Raw genomic sequence first — 5,179 nt, forward strand, 5'->3', positions numbered from 1 at the left:
CCATCTCCTCCCGTCCCCCGACGCCTACGTTGGCGAGTACACCGCCGGCACATTCCGTCCCCCGATCGAGTCCGCGACGCCACTCCCGCCTCCTCCTCTGATGCAGAAACCCGGCTGCCCACCACCTCCCCCCTCCTACTGGCCGGCTCCTCGGGTCCTCCTCCACGCTCTACTCATCCTCAGCGGCGCCGGCGCCAGCTTCCCTGCCGACGCGCTCCACGGCCGTCCTCTTTGCGCACGCGCTGGTCCACACCCACGTCCTCCTTCAGTCGACCCCGTCTCAGATACAACTGGTCTGGTGTGATGGTTGACATGGGGTACTATGTCTCTGCTTCCCAACCCGTCCCGCCTCCCAAGTTCAATTTTTCTGTCCTTACAGTTCAAATCCGCGCGCCCAGTTCGAACTTTCCAGAAACCAGTCCTGCAGCCCAGTATAAATAAGTGGGCAGGCTTATGGGACTCACGCTGCTCAAACTACACCTCCAAGAAGGCACACAACCTTCAGATCGAACAGATTGTGGGGAAGTGTGATTCACTCCTCTTCGCTATCTAATCTTCATCAAGGGCAAGGTATGTGCTGTGAATGAATAGTAAAATCTTCTCTACGATCTCATCAACTTCATCTTTGTTATTAGACAATACTTACTTGTGCAATTGCATATGTGATGGTGGTAACAGATGGAACTGTCTTCTATTTTTTTTCCATCAGCAGTGTTTAGTTGCAATGTCTTATCCAGAATCGTCTTCTGGAATGAAACTTTGAGTATTACTCCCTCCGTTCCCAAATATAAGTCTTTTTAGAGATTCCAACAAGTGACTACATACATAGCAAAATGAATGAATCTACACTAAAATATGTCTACATACATCCGTATGCTGTAGTCCATTTGAAATGTCTAAAAAGACTTACATTTAGGAACGGAGGGAGTAGAAAGGAATGACAAACTAAGGATTTGAAGGTTCATTTATTATATTGATGGCTATATTTGCCATAGGCCAAGTGCTTCCCCTTTCAGCTATGGAGTGGCATGGTATTCCACGAGATAGCTTTTTGTGGCAGCGTGATGGCCATACATAAAAATAATAATTCATTCTAGCTTCCCCGTCTAAATACTGTATCAGTAGCAGTTGGAAAAGTACTGAATGATACACATTTTACATAGCTGACTCCAACATCCAGGATTATATATATCTAATCTGGCTGTAGTTTTTATGCATTTTACAACTTATTTCATCTAATCAATCTGCAATTTGATTGCATTATTTTGTAGCCAAGTTTAACTGAACTTGCTCCAGTGGCATGCCAAGTGCTCATACAAGTCTATTTATATATATGTGAGCCAACAGATATGACAAGCTCAAGTCACTCGTCTTTGGATGATGAAGTGACAAAAAAATCATCTATGATTTTTCGTACTAATGGCATGCTCATATCAACGGATGACTTGGTGCGAGGTGAAAGTTCAGAAGGTAAATGTATAAGGCGAAATTGTGTGTATAAGTAATTTTATTGAACTACTTAATTAATTTCTCGTAAAAATGTTGTAGGGCGAAAGCGTGCACGTGAAGCCATAAGATATGCTAGCCGTACACCAGAACAAATCCAAGCAAGGCGAGAACGTGTTAGAGCACGTCGGCAAAATTTAACACCTGTTGAGAAGGAAAAGATTAATGCACACAGAAGAGAGAAAAGACAATGAATGACACTTGATGAGAGGAATGCAAGCCAACGAGCGCGTAGGCAAAGTTTGACATTAGATGAGAGGCAAGAAAGAAATCCACGCCGGCGAGCACGTAGGCAAAGCCTACCACCTGAAGAGCGGCAAGCACTCCTAGCTCAACGTAATGCAAGCTACGCATCTAAACGAGATGCCCTCTGCAGGGATTCTGTTGCACTATGTTGCTCTTTCTAGAGCTACATCTAGAAGTAATATGAAGATTCTTACCATCCCAGATAAGCAAAAGGAAGGCCAGTCCTACTCCATTGCAAATTTTACAAAGAACATAGTCTACAAAGAAGTTCTCAGCATGTAGTACAAGGTATGAATCACACAAGTACAATTTGGTGGCCGTAAAAATTCAATCTATCTAGATTACTAGGGTCAGCCATGTAAAATTGCTTCCCATCTATGGTTCTGAAGTTTGTGTGGAGGACTTTCAGAAAAACAACTAAGATGCTTGCTTTAGCGTTCATGATATTTTTGCAGAAAATATTGTACATGTATTCGAATTGTTTTTTTGTAGTTTTCTTTATTACTCCCACTGTTCAAAATAATTTGGATGGCACCTACAGCAGCTCGCTTTCTCATCGATGCCCCTCCTTTGCTTGATAGTTCCACATCAAGTCTTTCAAGTCACAACCTAGATATTTGTTTCCCTGCTGTCTGTTATCTGTGGAAACCTGGTTGATGCAAGAAAGTTAAAAAGAGGGCAAGTACTGATTTTTTGTATGTATATACATGTGCATTCACCACCTTCTCTCTATATATATACATGATTCAAAAGCATGTTTTACTGTACATTTTGTTCCTTTGCTCGATACAAAATGTATTGCAAGTGTTGTTCATTGTTTTTTCCTTGACTAAATATACTACAGACCCTCTACAGGCTCAATATTTTTTCCTTTTCCTGAATATATTTGACAGTTATGTATGCAATATTGATTGTCTGATATCCTTTATTCCTCTTGGGTGAGCAGATGGATGACGTGAGAGCCCCAGAGCTAATATTGTTGGCATAAATGTTTTGATCAAACAACTAAAGAAGAGTATATATGCTGAGAAATGACTTCATGGCCTGATAGATGCCTAAGGTATGTAACTAATTAAGTGGAACTAACTATTTGAGTCATGTCTGGAATATTTCCTCTCTTCATGGTGGCGCGGTATTACAGATTCATGTTTCTTGTACATGTTTAGCAAAGCTTCAGTTAAACACTCCTTCAAAGTTAGAAGTACCTTATTCTTGGTCAATCCTTCCACTTTACCAAGCTAATGAGGGTGATCAAGCACTTATTTTTTTACCTGTCCCAAGGGATTTGAGGAATGATTTCGTGCTTTTGATGAATGTGGCTGCAAGCCTGCAACCATATTCCTACAGCCAGTGATTCAATAATTGTCACATTTTCCTTCCAATTTTTATATTGCTCTTTCATGTCCAGTTGCTGAATACATGCGCGGACTGATTTTTGCCCACTGGAAACAGTACATACTCTTAAAGATTTTGTGGTGACCACATGGTTGTTGCTCTTGGCTCCATATGCTTTTTGTTTAACTTGCTCATAAAGTACATAACTTTGAACAATGCAATGAAATCAGTAGAAGCATCACATGATATGATTGTTCATGCTGGCAGCACAAAGCATATTGAAGGAATAACCTAGCGGCGGCTGTACAATACTGTCATTGTAGTAGCATTCCCTATTTTTTATATTCCTATGTTCCGAACACTCGATAAAATTATGTCAAAAATGACAAAATTTTGTGAACTGGAGGGAGTAACTATTATCTTATTCTCTGTTTTAATGTTGTACTCATGCAACTGAACTTCCATACATTTCAAAATTATCTTTAGATGTTCAAGAATGGGGCTGCTAATCTGTGCTTATGAGCATCAGTAACTACTATCTAATGTTCACGTACAGTGTCGTTGATGTCAGGGACCAAACCAAGTTCATAATCTGAGGTTGGGAGGCTATTAATGAATGTCCAGTTTAAATTTTATATGCATAAGCATGTGTGATTTTAAACCAAAAGCATTCTCTCTCTTTTGGAGATCCCCTGCCTTTTGGAAGATGTTTAGCTTTGATTTCAACTTCCAGCCTTCTCTCTGTACTCACTGATCCGCCTGGTAAGACCTACCTGTAAATAAAAATCTACTTGCAATGCTTTATAATTAAAATATCTGCTGCTGCAGTTCTGCTGCATATATTCTTCTTTATAATCATTGTTGTTTCTTTCAGTGTATTCTTTTTTAAGCAACTGGCAACCATCAGGGCTATCAAACACGTTAAGAAATGTAACAGCAAGGTACGCACTCAGGTGGTGGCACCTGGTTGACTGGTCATGAGTAAGGGCAAGTTGTCTGTTTCAGTTTATGAGTCCAATGATGCAATTTGAGATAAGCTAGAGCATATTGAGACACTTGTGTGGCCATACTTTTGCTTGATAACCAACACCTGCATTGTTTCTTTTTCTTGGAAAAAGTAATAGAATATCTATTAGTTTCATTGATATATGAGGCAATGTTCCTTATAATTAATAGGTATAGGAGCTGGCGCTGATAGGAGTGTCCACCTCCTATAAGATGACAAAGATGGAGAGGAAGCAGGAGTGTTGGCGCAGGAGCAGCAGATGTGGGCGCAGTGCTGGCAAGGCGGGATGCAGAGGCAGCACGACCTCAATGGGCTCGCCATCAACGGCAGCGGATGCCCATGCCCATGGCGCACCATGCAGCCGGTGGGTACTATTACTAGCGCCTCCTCGAGCTAAGCGACTTGTTTTTGTTCCCCTCTCTTGTTGAGCTTTTTTTTGCAGGACTCTTGTTGAGCTTTTATCTATGAATGATACTCTAATCATCAGTTTCCATGAAGAAATTGTAATTCGAATTGAGATTGAGAATTTGAAAACGGCCTTACAGGACACGAGCCGTGGCACTACAAAGGTGTTGTACTTGGGTTGAATTGGTTGTTGGGCATGTGTCCATCCCATGATTCGTGCGTACAAATCACTCATGTACCGTAGTTAATGTATCAACAGTGGCCGAATGATTTTTTGTTGTGTGTATTCCCACACAATAGATACAATGGACTCCAAACCCGTACTTAACTCACTGTGTCCATCTTTCACCTCCTTGCCTCTCGGTATTGTTCGAGGAATTGCCGGATTCGGCTGGCCCGCCGCGCCGCACCATGCCGACGCCACCGTTGTTCCGCAAACGCGCCGCCGCGAGGAACTAGAGCGGACATCCATGCTTCAGTGTCGTAGGTTCGTAGTCTGGATCTGAGGGCGGGAGGTGACAAAGTCGAAGCCCTTTAGTATAGGTTGCCTCTTTTGATTTGTGACATGGCGGAACTCGAATCCCAAATACTCCATGAGTCCCATCATTCAATGCAGTTCTTACAGTCCGTGTTCGCTGCAATTTTCTGGTTGTTAACGTATAAGAAATCTCCGGAATATCG

General features: G+C 42.0%; 1 long non-coding RNA gene across 9 annotated transcripts; it reads left to right on the forward strand.

Annotated features, from left to right (window-relative positions):
- The first annotated feature begins 6 nt into the window (after positions 1-6).
- LOC119291670 lies at positions 7-4,820 on the forward strand. Of its 9 annotated transcripts, XR_005142595.1 has the most exons (6): positions 7-570; positions 1,272-1,470; positions 1,549-2,040; positions 2,699-3,849; positions 3,962-4,028; positions 4,264-4,610. It is a non-coding gene; the product is annotated as an uncharacterized LOC119291670 (long non-coding RNA). The 9 variants fall into 9 exon arrangements; XR_005142588.1 differs by adding an exon at positions 4,639-4,820 and having other exon boundaries at positions 2,699-4,457; XR_005142589.1 differs by having other exon boundaries at positions 2,699-4,028.
- The last annotated feature ends 359 nt before the right edge of the window (positions 4,821-5,179 follow it).

Source organism: Triticum dicoccoides, chromosome 4B, assembly GCF_002162155.2.
Source record: "Triticum dicoccoides isolate Atlit2015 ecotype Zavitan chromosome 4B, WEW_v2.0, whole genome shotgun sequence".
In the NCBI taxonomy this organism is placed as follows: Eukaryota; Viridiplantae; Streptophyta; class Magnoliopsida; order Poales; family Poaceae; genus Triticum; species Triticum dicoccoides.